The sequence below is a fragment of the Rhinatrema bivittatum genome, chromosome 2, assembly GCF_901001135.1.
Source record: "Rhinatrema bivittatum chromosome 2, aRhiBiv1.1, whole genome shotgun sequence".
Lineage (NCBI taxonomy): Eukaryota > Metazoa > Chordata > Amphibia > Gymnophiona > Rhinatrematidae > Rhinatrema > Rhinatrema bivittatum.
This window is the reverse complement of record NC_042616.1, coordinates 549,744,488-549,760,837: the sequence shown is the minus strand read 5'-3', so window position 1 is coordinate 549,760,837 and position 16,350 is coordinate 549,744,488.

Sequence of the window (16,350 nt, the reverse complement as noted above, 5' to 3'; positions counted from 1 at the left end):
AGTGCAGACTAGGTAAGGGACTATGGAGTGCCTGATCCCTATTGATGGTACAACATACCTCTACTGGCTACATAGGCTATATACTTAATTATAGTTACTGAATTATGACTCCTCTGCTTCAGCCAGTGAGAAGGTTGATCCCAGGTTCCATGCACAGCAGGAAGGGAGGGATTGAGGGAGGGATTGGGGGAGGGGGGAGGAGAGGAATATCTAACTGGGTTGTTAATTGATAGCAACCCATGAGGACCAAGAGTTCCAGTCCAAAATGGGGTTATTGTACATGTTTAGATTTCCGGCACTGGTACGCCACTATTTCACATGTTACCGTTGAGTTAAATTGGGCTTTGTTCCACTGACATGTTTTTTCATGAAATTTTACTTAATGACATCTCTGAGAATGTTTGCCTGTTATTCTACATGCATAAAGCTATGTTAAGGATGTCAAATTTAACGTTACTATTCTGCATTTTCACTTTTCGTTGGTACGGTATGCATACCTTGTCAGCTCCCACATCAACTATGTTATTCTTACTACTTTGTCTCTGCAACAAACTTATTATAGGGGGTTGTAGAACTGTCATGTTTTTCACTTTGTACCTGAATGATGTTTTCCGTGAAAACTAATAAAAAGATATATATAAAAAAAATAAAAAGAAAGGTAGAAGGAGCAAAATGATTACCATCATGGTTAAAAGGTGAGGTGAAAGAGGCTATTTTAGCCAAAACAACATCCTTCAAAAATTGGAAGAAGGATCCATCTGAACAAAATAGGATAAAACATAAGCATTGTCAAGTTAAGTGTAAAGCAGTAATAAGACAGGCGAAGAGAGAATTTGAAATGAAGTTGACCATAGAGGCAAAAACTCATAATAAAAACTTTTTAAAATATATTCAAAGAAAGAAACCTGTGAGGGTGTTGGTTGGAACATTAGATGACTAAGGGGTTAAAGAGGCTCTTAGGGAAGATAAGGCCATTGTAGAAAGACTAAATGAATTATTTGCTTCCATGTTTACTAATGAGGATGTTGGGGAGATACCAGTTCTGGAGATGGTTTACAAGACTGATGAGTCAAATGAACTGAACCAAATCACTGTGAACCTGGAAGATGCAGTAAGCCAGATTGACAAACTAAAGAGTAGCAAATCACCTGGACCAGATGGTATGCATCCTAGGGTACTGAAGGAACTAAAAGAATGAAATGTCTGATCTATTAGTTAAAATTTGTAACCTATCATTAAAATCATCCATTGTACCTGAAGACTGGAGAGTGGCCAATGTAACACCAATATGTAAAAAGGGCTCCAGGGACACTCCGGGTAACTATAGACTAGTGAGCTTGACTTCAGTGCTGGGAAAAATAGTGGAAACTATTCTAAAGATCAAAATCGTAGAGCATATAGAAAGACATGGTTTAATGGAACACAGTCAACATGGAGTTACCCAAGGGAAGTCTTGTCTAACAAATCTGCTTCATTTTTTTTAAGGGGTTAATAAACATGTGGATAAAGGTGAACTGGTAGATGTAGTGTATTTGGATTTTCAGAAGGCATTTGACAAAGTCCCTCATGAGAGGCTTCTAAGAAAACTAAAAAGTCATGGGATAGGTGGCGATGTCCTTTCGTGGATTGCAAACTGGCTAAAAGACAGGAAACAGAGAGTAGGATTAAATGGTCAGTTTCCTCAGTGGAAAAAGGTAAACAGTGGAGTGCCTCAGGGATCTGTACTTGGACCGGTACTTTTATATATATATATATATATATATATATATATATATATATATATATATATATATATATATATATATATATATATATGATCTGGAAAGGAATACAACGAGTGAGGTTATCAAATTTGCAAATGATACAAAATTATTCAGAGTAGTTAAATCATAAGTGGATTGTGATACTTTGCAGGAGAACCTTGCGAAACTGGAAGATTAGGCATCCAAATGGCAAATAAAATTTAATATGGAAAAGTGCAAGGTTTTGCTAATAGGGAAAAATAACCCTTGCTGTAGTTAAATGATGTTAATTTCCATATTAGGAGCTATCACCCAGGAAAAAGATCTAGGCATCATAATGGATTATACTTTGAAATCTTCAGCTCAGTGTGCTGCAGCAGTCAAAAAAGCAAACAGAATGTTAGGAATTATTAAGAAGGGAATGGTTAAAAAAACAGAAAATATCATAATGCCTCTGTATCGCTCCATGGTGAGACCACACCTTGAATACTGTGTATAATTCTGGTTGCCACATCTCAAAAAAGATATAGTTGTGATGAAGAAGGTACAGAGAAAGTCAACTAAAATGATACATGGGATGGAACAGCTCCCCTATGAGGAAATTCTGAAGAGGGTAGGGCTGTTCATCTTGTAGAAGAGATGGCTGAGGGGGGGTATATTATAGAGGTATTTAAAATAATGAGAGGTCTTGAACGAGTAGATGTGAATCGCTTATCTACACTTTCAGATAATAGAAGGACTAGGGGGCACTTCATGAAGTTAGGAAGTAGCACATTTAAGACTAATCGGAAAAAAAAAATTTCACTCAACTCACAATTAAGCTCTGGAATTTGTTGCCAGAGGATGTGGTTAGTGCAGTTAGTGTAGCTGGTTCAAAAGAGATTTGGATAAGTTCTTGGAGGAGAAGTCCATTAACGGCTATTAATCAAGTTTACTTAGGGAATAGCCACTGCTATTAATTGCATCAGTAGCATGAGTTCTTCTTGGTGTTTGAGTAATTGCCAGGTTCTTGTGGCCTGGTTTGGCCTCTGTCAGAAACAGGATGCTGGGCTTGATGGAGACTTGGTCGGACCTAGCATGGCAATTTCTTATGTCCTTGTGTTCTTAACCAGCTAAGTGGCATTTATATATTTGTGACATGTATTTGAGATATTGCATCTAAGCTTATATATCTCATTGGTCACTTTTTTTATAATCTTAGCCCTTTTTTGTGTTTAACCCATTTTTTTTCTTATACAGTTTGGGCTGATACTAAAAAATAAACATTTAAGCCAGTATGCCAGATACAATTTATCCTGATAACTCACATGTTATATTCAGCACCATAACTATTTTGCTGCATATCCCTGAATAAGTTGCTGTTACGATGCTACTCGTGGCCCATCTGCAAGCAGCCTTTCACCTCTTCCACTCTGGCTGTGTCATGCTGCCTGGGCCAGTGCCCGACTGCCACCACTCTCCAAGGCTGAGCAGCCATCTCTGATGCTGCTGTCCACAGTGTGTCTAAATATTAGACTTTAATAAGAAGCTTGTCAGCACTTTTTCAAACAAAGATATGACTCAGAATTTAGTTAGAACAAATATATATTTCATATTTCATATCTTTGGAAGCACAGATGCCAACCTTGCAAGACAGGCAGAGCATCAATGTGTCTTACAATCTCTTGTGAAAGCTGTTACTTTATAGTTTTCAAACTATACATAGAAAATGCTTGTGAGAGGATCATTTACCAATTTGACAGTGTCATAAACTGAACTCCTCTAACCTGAAAAACAACCTCCTCCCACCTTAAAAAGTTCCTTTGTCTTAACATGGCTTTGATGTACTCTGTTCCTTGTGATCTTCTGTGTTTTGTAAATAGATACATGTGTTCTGTTGTTGGTTCCAAGCCTTTAATTAGTCTTGACCTCCGGGAATCTCCAGTGCACCTGGCTTCTGTCAGTCGAGATAGGAATCTGTGAGAACCAAGCTTGTATTATAGCTCAGATATTGCCATCCGCCGCTGTTTCCACCTCTGTGCGGTGGGAGCTGCTGCCGTGGTTTCCTCTTTGCGGCCCCGGTGCTGCTGCCATCTTTGTCTCCATGCAGCAGGAGAAGCCGCTGCCAACTTTGCCTTCATGTGGCAGGAGTGCTGCCACCGTTGTCTCCAGCTCTGTGGCAGGAAGAGTCACAATGACTGTCTCCTGTGTGGCATGGAGCCGCTGCTATCTTCCTTTCCCTTGTGGTAGTGATGCCATCGATGCTGTGGTCTCTCCCATGCATCGGGCTCCTCTAGGTATGCGTGCATTCCTCTGCACCTTATTTAAAGGGTCAGTGGTGGAAAAGGCTCCACGGCTCCAATGAATGATGTCATCAGTCCATGTCATGTCAGGCCCTGTAAATGGTCTCTGCTTCCTCTTCTTGGGGCCTTCGCATCGGATCTTCATGGTTGTCCATAGCCTCTTCTGCTGAGAAGGTCCTCCATGGTCTGCTCTTGTCCAGATAGTTCCGTGTTCTTCGTTAGATGTTCCTAGATGTTTGTGGTTTTTGTAGATGTTCTTTTGCTTTATTGGAGCTCCTTCATTGCTTGTTCTGTGTTCCTGATCCCATGGTCCTGCTATTCCAGCCTCCAGCTCTTCTTCCTGCTTCCAGGTTTCCTTCTTGTCCACCTTTCCTGGCGTGCCACTGTCATGGTCCATGACCAGCCCATGGGGGGCTGTGTAGGGGACTTCATGGCACAAGGCTGTCTTCATGTCTGCAGCACAAGTATCCAGAAGGCCCTTGCTTTTAATGCTGAGGTCTATTCCTGAATCCAAGTTCTAAATCCTGAGTCTTGAATCCTTGAATCCTGTTCCTGGTCTTTGGAGTTCCTTGTTCTTGCTTCCGTCAATACCCAAGACTCAAATCAGAGCCTGTTCATTTCAGCATGGTCCAAGATCAGCCATGGGTAGCTGTATAGGGCATATCATGGTGCAGGCCTCTTTTGAATCTTCGTCATGTTTCCAGCTTCTAGTCATCATTTTCTTGCTTGGAATCTGCTTCATTTCTGTCATGGTTTGCGACCAGCCTTAGGTGGCTGTGTAGGGCACACTGCAGTGCAGTACCTACCTTGTACTAGTGCCTGAATCCTGAACCTGAACCCGAGCCTTCCAAGTTCCTTGAGTTTGAGTCTACCAAGTTCCTCGAGTCTTCATCTGAGACTTCCAAGTTCCTCGAGTCTTTGTTCAGTTCCATGTCTTGTCATGTTCCTGCCCTCAGCCTTCCTCTGGCCTCATGCACTCATCATTCCCAAGCGGCGGGTCCAGAAGGGATACTGAGTGGCCAGAGGGCTACTCTTGAGACCAGCATTGCGTTGCTGGATCTCACTTGTGCATGTAGGTCAACTGGAGGTCTGAGCCTGTCTTATTCCAGTTCCTGTGATGTTCCACTTTCAGCCTCATTCCAGCTACAGCCTGTGCCTTGACACTCACCTCCGTCAGTGTGTGACTTGGGGCTTCTCCCTGAGCTGTGCCATGGTCCAAGGGCTCACATCTCTCCAGATCAAGCAACCACATCCCCGCATTCGTAACAGTTGCTAGTTAGCTGAATTAGTCTTATCCGGCTATCTTTAGACCTGCTATTCAGTATGTCTAATTTATCAAGTTAACAACTGGGTAAGTCCTAATATTGGCACTTATCTGGCTAAGTAACGTCTCTCTGAAATGCCCATCTCCTGCCTACCACTAACAGGTCGATCCAGTAACGTGCAGTTAAAGATTGCCCGTCTGTAACGTGCTGGGAGCGCACAATACAGACGAGTAAGGCCATCCAGCCATACAGTCTCCAGTTTCACGCGTCTTTAGCGCTTCCTAAAATAAACACCTAACCCTTTCCGCACCCAGCATGTAAATGAACAAAAAAGCTGTATAATGAAGGAATTAGCTATTCCCCTCCGATACTGTAACGGGCGCTGATATTATCTCCTTAGGAACGCGCTGTTTTGCCGCGGCCTTAACCTGTTAGTTTACCGCCTCCCCCTAGTAGGAGTTAGGACTGTGTAACAAATCCATCGACACCGCTTAAGATACTCAAACACAATAAAACAATAAGCCTGGCACCTTCCTTGATGTAGTACGTCCCGGATGCCCCCCCCCCTCCCCAGCGTGCCCGCCACTACCCCTTTCATCAGCTGCATCCACCCATTATGCCCCTCACGGGCATGTCCCGCTTCACAGAGCACTCCCACTCAAATACGTTCATGGGTATATACCCTTTCGCCCCCCTCACAGCGCCATGCTACCACTGCGACCCGGAGGAGGTGAGGCACAGCGGCGAAGACAGACAGGAGAGGAGAAAAAGCAGAGCCGAGCAAAGCAAAAGCATGCAGCAAGCCGGCGAAATAGACCTGCGAGCAGAGGCAATAGCAGCGGTTCGGTAAGCCTGGCACCCTCCTTGATGTAGTACGTCCCGGATGCCCCCCCCCCAGCGCGCCCGCCACTACCCCTTTCATCAGCTGCATCAACTGCGACCCGGCAGTCCCGTGAGGCCTACAAAAAAAAAAAATCCCCGGCTCCCGCGCCCCCCCACTGGCCCGCCGACTCTACCCCCCCCCCCCCCCCTCCTCCCGATCGGGCAGATAGGCGGCGGCGACGAAAACCAAAGCAATTTTTTTTTTTTCAAAAAGCGACATCACACATTGCATAAAATAATTTCTCCAGCCTTAAAGCGACTTACTTTTGGGATCTGTCAAGATCCCAAAAGTAAGTCGCAAAAGTAACTTACTTTTCTGAAGCCATCAGGAACATGATCTTAGCTCCTCCGGACGAAGACGAAGATGGCCGCCTGCACGGGGAAAGCGTGCAATTGGCCGCTGAAGACGTGACCTCACGTCTTCAGCGGCCAATTGCACGCTTTCCCCCGTGCAGGCGGCCATCTTCGTCTTGAGCTACGATCGTGATGGCTTCAGAAAAGTAAGTTACTTTTGCGACTTACTTGACAGATCCCAAAAGTAAGTCGCTTTAAGGCTGGAGAAATTATTTTATGCAATGTGTGATGTTGCTTTTTGAAAAAAAAAAATTGCTTTGGTTTTCGTCGCCGCCGCCTCCTTGCCCGATCGGGAGGGGGGGGGGGGTAGAGTCGGCGGGCCAGTGCGGGGGCGCGGGAGCCGGGGATTTTTTTTTTTTTTTGTAGGCCTCACGGGACTGCCGGGTCGCAGTGGATGCAGCTGATGAAAGGGGTAGTGGCGGGCGCGCTGGGGAGGGGGGGGCATCCGGGACGTACTACATCAAGGAGGGTGCCAGGCTTACCGAACCGCTGCTATTGCCTCTGCTCGCAGGTCTATTTCGCCGGCTTGCTGCACGCTTTCGCTTTGCTCGGCTCTGCTTTTTCTCCTCTCCCGTCTGTCTTCGCCGCTGTGCCTCACCTCCTCCCGGAGCAAGGCTGCTTTCGCGCCCTGCTCCGGGAGGAGGAGAGACACAGCGACGAAGCAACAAAGACTTTTTGTGTTTTTTTACACTTCCTGGTTCCTGTCATTCCAAATGCCATTTGAAATGACATTTGAAATGACAGGTACTGTTGCACCCTGGTTACTGTATAGGCGCTGTATTAAGCGCCTATACAGTAAAATGGGTTACGCGGCCATAACCCTTCCCTACCGCTTTAAAGCCGCGGCATGCATTTGCATGCGATTAGAGGAGAGTATCGGGGAGTTAGTGAAGAGAACTGTGGGTGCGGGGAGGAAGGGTGCGCCTGACACTGCCGCACTGTTTCTACCGCGGCCTTACTGGATCGACCTGTTAGCTGGATAAGTACTTATCTGCTAAATACTTACTCAGTGACTACTTAATGTGAATGGATATTCAGCTGCCGCCACTTAGCCATAAGAGTACTTATCTGGCTATGTTGCACTGAAAATTGACCTCTTAAGATAAACTGTGGATCCTCCCAGATTGATACAGTGATGCTGTAAAGCATGATAAAAAGTCAAGAGTGACTAAAACAATGTTGCAATGTTATTGAAGTTGCAAGAGAACTTAAAGCAGGTGCATATTTGCACTGAAATGTGGCCTATGCCAGCTAACAGCAGTATACCATAAAACTAAGATTAGATTAGAAAAGCTAAAGATGGTAAAGAAAACCAATAGTTAACAGCTAAATCAATTCTGTATTTATTTATTTTATTTTTAATTTTTATATACCGGAATTCCTGTATACAATACAAATCAGTCCGGTTTACATGAAACAAAAAGATTGCCCTGGTCTGGGAGGTAGGACCAGGGTTTTTTTTACAAAGAACATTGAACAGTAACAATAAACCATTAAACAATTTTCATTAATTAAATTAAAATTAAGACAATTAGCAGGTTAAACATTGCATATTATTAACTGTAAAACAAAATGTTCCAAGTTCAATCAGGATAAGGCGCTTAGTTACATTCTGGAAATTGGAACGCTTGCCTGAAGAGCCAGGTTTTTAACTTTTTTTTGAACTCTGGTAGACTGGGTTCGAGGCGTAGGTCTGGGGGGAGAGCGTTCCAATGGTGTGGTCCTGCAGTTGAGAGTGCTCTTTTTCTTAGTAATGATGTTGCTGGAGGGGCGAACAGTGTGCCTCTGTAAGCGCTTCTGATGGGTCTAGAGGATAGGTGTGGACGAAATGGAATTTGGAGTGATATAGGTGCGATGTTGTGTATTGATTTATGGATAATGTTGAGGGTTTTAAAAAGGATTCTCTGTTTGATGGGTAGCCAGTGGAGGTTGCTCAGAATGGGGGAAATATGTTCTTTTTTGTTGGTGTTTGTTAGAATTCTGGCTGCAGCGTTTTGTACCATCTGTAGAGGCTTGATACTGTTGGCAGGGAGACCAAGTAGGATTGCGTTGCAGTAGTCGAGTTTTGAAAAAATAATGGATTGAAGGACGAGGCGAAAGTCATTGAAGTGAAGAAGTGGTTTTAACTTTTTGAGGACTTGTAGTTTATAGTGGCAGTCCTTGGTGGTGGTATTTATAAATTTTTTTAAGTTAAGTTAAGTTAATTTCAGGCATCTCTGCACAGAAGTATTTGTTGGTGCTTGGGTATACAATTTAGTGGTGAATTAAGTTGCAATGAAAGCAAATAATTTTTAGCTGCATATGAAAATAAAAAATAGTTCACACACAAATTTTTTAAATTACAGACAATGGAGATATTTGGGTTTTGATGAAATACCTCAAGTATAAGTCACAAATATATGAATGCCCTTATAGGTGTTGTTCCATGACATCATTCTTACTGTAAAAATAGTCCTGACCTTTATGTTTGTAACTATTGTTATTTTTTATTTATATTTTGCCTTATATGACCGGTCACTACTTGAAAGTGAATTACATTATGGTAGTGTAGGTATTTTTCTGTCCCCAATGGGCTTACAATTTATGGGCTTTATTTTCTAAGTTTTTTCCTATAGAAAAATAATTTCATTAAAGCTTTATTAAACATGGCCCTAAGTTTGTACTTGACACAATATAGGGTAAAGTTCTTTGCCCACTGTCACAAGGAGTGGCAATTTGATTTGAACCTTGGCTCCCCAGTATACAGCCTGCTAAACTAACCCATAGATCATTCTCCCATTCCTAATCTACAGAGTTTATTTGTCACTAATGTTCAGGTGGATAAATATAGCGGTCCATATTCAAAAGCCATTTAGATGGATAACTCAGAAGTTATCCAACTAAATGGCAAATGTAGCATATTCAGCAACTTATCTATCTAAATTATAGACAGATAAGTAGTTATCTGTCTATAGTTTAGATGGACAAAAAAAGGAGAGATTTGAGCATATCCCAGGGAGGGGTGAACCTGTTTAGCTAACCTAGCTGAATATTGGGTATATCTGGGTAGGTTATCCAGCCTCATGTGGCCTGATAACTCGCTGCTTACCCAGATATCTTCAGAGATATCCGAGTAAGTAGTGCATCTTAAACAAGTTGAAGGCCTCCCATGCCCGATGCCCGCACCTCTCTTCCACCACATGTATCTATTCCTCCTAGAGGCAGCCAGGATTACTGAGATCAGTGATCCTGGCAGAGAATCCACGGTCCACCTTTGGAGGTGACAGGTGAGTGGGAGGGTATCAGACAGGGGTGGGGGAGGGGGATGATTGGGGGAGGCAAGAAGTGACATTTTAAGTTTATTAATGAGGAGGCAGGGAAGGGGGGAAGCCCAGGCTGGTGGTGACTGTCTTAGGACATTTTTAAATTGCCACATTGTGGAACACCTGAAATGGGAGAGGGAGTAGATGCATGTGGTCATGCGGGGAGTGGGCATCGGGCCTGGAGACCTACAACTTTTTTTTTTTCTAAGATGTGCTACTTACCCAGATATCACTGAAGATATCCTGGTAAGTAGAGAGTTATCTGGCCACACAATCGGGCCGATACAGTACAGTGTGCTCCGATGGAGTGCACTGTTAACCTGCCATTGGACACGCGTTTTCCCTTACCTCTTATTCAGTAAGGGGCGGAAAACGTGCGTCCAACCCGCCGAACCTAATAGCGCCCTCAAGATGCAAATGCATGTTGACGGCCCTATTAGGTATTCGCGCGCGAGTCAGTAAGTAAAATGTGCAGCCAAGCTGCACATTTTTCTTTCAGAAATTAGCACCTACCCAAAGGTAGGTTCTAATTTCTTCGGGCACCGGGAAAGTGCACAGAAAACTGCTTTTCTGTGCACCCTCCGACTTAATATCATGGCGATATTAAGTCGAAGGTCCTGAAGGTTAAAAAAAAGTAAAAAAAAAAAAATAATTTTGAAGTCGGCCGGCAGCTATCGGGTCGAAAACCGGATGCTCAATTTTGCCAACGTCCAGTTTCCGAGCCCGTGGCTGTCAGCGGGTTCGAGAACCGACGCCGGCAAAATTGAGCGTCGGCTGTCAAACCCACTGACAGCCGCCACTCCGGGCCAAAAGGAGGCGCTAAGGACATGCTAGTGTCCCTAGCGCCTCCTTTTGCCCGTTTCTACCGCCGGGCCTCATTTAAATACTGAATTGCGTGCACAGGCGAGTGGCTTGTGCGTGCGCCGGGAGAGCGGGTGTTTGCCCGCTCTCCCATGGACTTTACTGAATCGGCCCGAATGCTGGATAACTTTAGGCCCAACTGGCCTTATTCAATCAGTGGCTAGTTAAGGTTAAAGTTTTCTGGCTATATGTAACAGGACTTTAAACAAGTTTATTCATGGGGGACATTTATCCCAGTGAATATACTGGACAAGTAATCTAGCTAACTTTAGCTGCATAACTTGTTCTCTAAATGGCCTACTGAATATTGGTTTCTGGGCTTATATTTCCTAAAGTTTTACAATATAATTTCTTAGACATCATCTTCAAATTTCTGCTACAATGTTTGCTAGTAGCTGAGCACTTTAAACAGTACGCACAGTAAAATATTAATATTTGGTATGAGGCAAAGTACACTCTATGTAGAGCATAGAAGAGAGAATACCACACTATTAATCACAGAGCACCAAAATCTAATTTGCATCTGACATTCCTTTATTTAAATGAATATGGGGCGGATTTTCAGAGCCCTGCTCGCGTAAATCCGCCCAAAACCGGGCGGATTTACGCGAGCAGGGCCCTGCGCGCCGGGAAGCCTATTTTACATAGGCCTCCCGGCGCGCGCAGAGCCCTGGGACTCGCGTAAGTCCCGGGGTTCTCGGAGGGGGGCGTGTCGGGGGCGGGCCCGGTCGTCACGGCGTTCCGGGGGCGTGTCGGCAGCGTTTTGGGGGCGGGTACGGGGGCGTGGCTACGGCCCGGGGGCGTGGCCGCGCCCTCCGTACCCGCCCCCAGGTCGCGGCCCGGCGCGCAGCAGGCCCGCTGGCGCGCGGGGATTTACGTCTCCCTCCGGGAGGCGTAAATCCCCCGACAAAGGTAAGGGGGGGGTGTAGACAGGGCCGGGTGGGTGGGTTAGGTAGGGGAAGGGAGGGTAAGGTGAGGGGAGGGCAAAGGAAAGTTCCCTCCGAGGCCGCTCCGATTTCGGAGCGGCCTTGGAGGGAACGGGGGGAGGCAGCGCGGCTCGGCGCGCGCAGGCTATACAAAATCGATAGCCTTGCGCGCGCCGATCCGGGATTTTAGTGGATATGCGCGGCTCCGCGCGTATCTACTAAAATCCAGCGTACTTTTGCTTGAGTCTGATGCGCAAGCAAAAGTAGGCTGATCGCGCTTCTTTTAAAATATACCCCTATATGAATTAGTTGTAGCACATACACACTGTCTTCAGGAGCTAGTTTAGAGAACATACTAGGGCATTAGTGCATAGTGTACTATTCAGAATTCATGCTAACTTGTAGTACATAGGTTCCCATTGTAAAATATATGCACGTTTATGCTATTTTACAAACATCTAAATTCTACATGTATTTTCAATATCATAAGTATATTTTACCATTGAAAAAATGTGTTGCCTATCGGCATTTCAGAGCAGGGTTCAGAAGTGTGCATGGCAGTTACCATATTGTAATAGACGTACGCTATATATTATTACTAAACCTATTTGTATACTAATTGACTCAAGCAAATGAACACAGACTTATCTGCTATCTGCAATATCTTTTGGCAGAAATTCTAGGTGAACTGGTGGAGGTTCAGAGCTAGTAAGTATTTTCAAAATGGTATACATACATACTTTATAAATGACCTGTCCCAATATTTAATTCTTGATGTTTATTCATTCAGTGTGATGATTATTTCATATGTGTGCATATGCTTGTAAAGTGGGAAGAAAAAATATGTGGTTTCTTGCATTGGACATGTATATGTGTACTGAAATATAAAAGTGTACTTTTGGAGCAGAAATGCATGGCATTTTATAAAATGTACAGCTTACATTGCACAGTTTATAAAATACTAGCACTAATCTCTGTTTTCCTGGACTGTTGGAACAGAACAATTCCCCTCTTATTGAAATTTTCACCTGCAGTTTGAATCCTGAGAAGCCATCTATCATTTTAGGAGACTTCAACTTACACATGGACAAATATCCACTTTCAAACACCTGTGAATTACTCACTGATTCTCTCACAGCATTAGGCTTTGAACTGATTATTATTGGCCCAACCCATAAATCTGGTCACATGTTTGATCTGATTTTCATCAACAAAAAGATTGCTACTCCCTTAAATTCTAAAATCACACCTATACAGTGGTATGACCATTACATGATTGAACCAACCATTTCTTTTATCATTAGTTAAAATACTCTGGATCAACAGCCCATATCTTTTTCTTATCATCCTCCATTTGCAGTCAAGGATCTCCAAATCGAACTACAACAAAAAATTAGAAATATAGACTTATCTGATAGTGATCAAGCCATTCATTCATGGTTTAAAATGATAAACTTCATAGCGGATGAAATTAACCCTCTTAGAATCAAAACATTTAAACTTTTCAAGAAACATAATCCCTGGTATTATATCAATATTAGAACTTGTAAATGTATCCTTAGGAAAAAAGAAAAATGCTGATGAAAGAATCCCTCCGCTGCTTCTCTTGATGACTATAGATATTATCTGGCCCACTACAAAGCCCTGATCAATCACACTAAGAGAGAATTGTATTCCAAAAAATTCATAATTTTAGTCAGAATGCCAAAACCCTTTTTGCCATAGTTCAAAATCTGATTAAAGATCTAATAAACCAAAGGCATGCTCTTTCTGAATCCAGATGCAATGAAATTGCAGACAAAACAAAAAATTACAAATTTAACTGTTCGTATCAATTCTGCTTCTATCGAACAAATTAGCCTCACTCCAAAAGATACTTCAAAATGGACCACATCCAAAGAGACCTCCTCCAGTGAAATTGAATCTTTAATTAAAAAACTCAACCCGGCTACACACCCTCAGGATAATATTCCCATTTCTTCATTTAAACCAATTACACACACAATATCCATAGTAATTTCACCAATAATACATCTTTGTCTCAATGAAGGAAAAGTTCCCGAATTCCCAAAATGTGCAATAATTAAACCAATACTTAAAAAAGACAACCTAGATCCCGTTAACTTCAATAATTACTGACTCATTTCCAATCTTTGTTTCATTTCCAAACTATTAGAGAAAGTAGTGCAGAGTCAATTAACGGAACATCTTGAATACACTAACATCTTATGCCCATCCCAATATGGTTTCAGAAAACGCCTTAGCACAGAAATTGTACTTCTTACTCTATCCAATACAGTCCTCTAAGGACTGTATTGGATAGAGTAAGATCAAAAATACCTACTTGTACTATTAAACCTTTCTGCAGCATTCAACATGGTTAATCATAGCATCCTTATCGATAGGCTCTCCAAAATTGGTCTATCAGATACCACCCTACAATGGTTTACATCTTTCATGAGCAATCAGTCCTTTCAAGTGAAAATCCAAAATTCCATTTCAAAGAAAACAAGCTTAGAATCAGGTGTGCCTCAAGGTTCTTCATTGTCAGCTACCTTATTTAATATTTACATGTTACCACTCTGCTACCTTCTATCCATTTTGGGCCTCACTCACTACTTACAGTCCAATGATATACAGTTTCTGGTTCCAATTCATGATACAATTGAAAAAGCACTTAAATTAACCTCTATGTATCTATCTGTCATCAAAACCCTCCTAATTCATATGAAACTGATACTTAACAAAAAATAAAACTGAGATTTTATTACTGCATAGAAAACTATCCCAACCTTCAAATTGGATGATGACCAGTTTGAAATTGAACTAATTGTTGCACTGATGGTGGACCCTTGGCCCGAAGTGGGGTTGATGCTACCCTTAGGCCAAGCTCCACAGGTCCCCACCATCGGGAGGCAGAGCAGACCAGGAGACGGAGGCCGAATGGAGCTTCGCCAATACCAGCCCTCGTTCCCTGCAGGTTGAGCCTTTGGGTGCCGAGCCTGGTTGGTCTTAGGCAGAACTCCATCAGACAACTCCCAGTGGATGTTGTAGCAGGTAACCAGGGACCAGCAGAGGTATCGGAAGGACCGAGGCATGTCCGGATAAGGCAAGGATCCAGAGGCCTGGGCGGCAAGGATGGGCCAGAAGCAGGAGTAGGTGACTCCCAGGCATTAGAAGGACGAAGCATGACAAGGCCAAGTCCAAGGAGATACCAGAGGCAACATCAGGAACAGGCTGAAGTCGGGGCAGGTGACAGAGGTACAGCGGAGGAAGAATCAAGGCTGGTAATCAGTCCAGAGCATAGTCCAATGAAGCAAGGGTCAAAGCCAGTAGTCAGACCAAGGCAAAGCTAGGTAGGAACCAGGAACAGAGTCAGGAACCGGAACCAGTTACGAAGTCAGGAACCGGAATCAGGAACGAAGTCAGGAATAAGTACGAGCAACAAAACACACGACTAGCATGGAGACCTATTGCCAAGGCAAGGAATGAGTAGCAGGCCCTACCTTAAGCAGCAGGGCCTGATGATGTCATCATCCGGGGCCGCGGGTTAGTGTCCCGCCGTGACCCCTTTAAAGGCCGTCAAGACACGCTTGTGCCTAGGAATAGACAGGACACTGAACGGCGGCGTCTCCCCGCAGCACACATGGGGAGACCCACTGGGAGCCGGAAAGGCCCGTAGAGGGACTGGGAGTGTCCAAAGAGACAGCGGGGGTGTGGGAGTGAAGGCGGCTACCCACCACCTCCGATGAGGAAGGGCCAGGACCATGAGCCGGGCACCGGAGGTGAGTAGGCACGGTTGCAGGCCTGTCACGGCTGGGACATGCAACACTAGTGAATCACACCAGGGACTTTGGAGTCTTCCTCGACAGAGAACTAAAACACATCTCTCTGAAAGTCAGAGATTCTCCACCGGTGTGTCGCCAAGAACACGCAGGTGTGTCACCACACTTCCCGGTCCCCCGCTGACCCAGCTGCTCCCCGGTCCTCCTCCGCCCAGGCTTAAAATGCTGTCAGCCTGGGTGGAGTCATTGGCATTGGCATGGTCTCTTCTTCCCGCCCCCCGTGGCCCGGAAGAGGAAGTGGTGAGCATCGGGTGCGTGCGCGGGAAGAAGAGACCATGGTAGTGTGGTCAGCGTCGGCCCGAAGAACAGAAGAGAGGCGCGGCCTGAAGAATATGCAGCGCGGCTCGGAAGAAAATGTAGAAGAGCGTCAACCCCCGCAGCCGATGGGACTCCTCCTCCGTGAGGGCTGAAAATGAAGGAGGTTAGGGTTGGGAGGAGGCTGATGCTGCCGCTAGTTCCGGGGGGGGGGGGGGGGGGAGAGTGAATGAGCAAGCAAACGTGTGTATGTGTGTGAGTGAGATAACATGTATGTGAATGATTGAAAACCTGTATATGTGAAAGAGAGTATGTCTGTGATTGAAAGCCTGCCTTTGAGAGAGAGAGCATGAATGCAAATTTACAATTGGGAACCTATATGTGTAAGTTTGTGATTGAAAACCTGTTTAGGTGAAAGGGTATGTGTGTATGATTGAGATCCTTTGTGTGTGAGAGAGATCATGTGTATGTATGATTAAGAGCCTATGTGAATAAGTAAGAGAGAGAGCATGTGTGTCTGTGTGAGATTGAGAGCTGGTTTAGGTGAGGGAGCACGTGAGTATGTGATTGAGAGCCTGTGTGTAAATGAGAGAGAGAGAGCATGTTTGTAATCATGTGAATGAGAGTCTGTGTGTG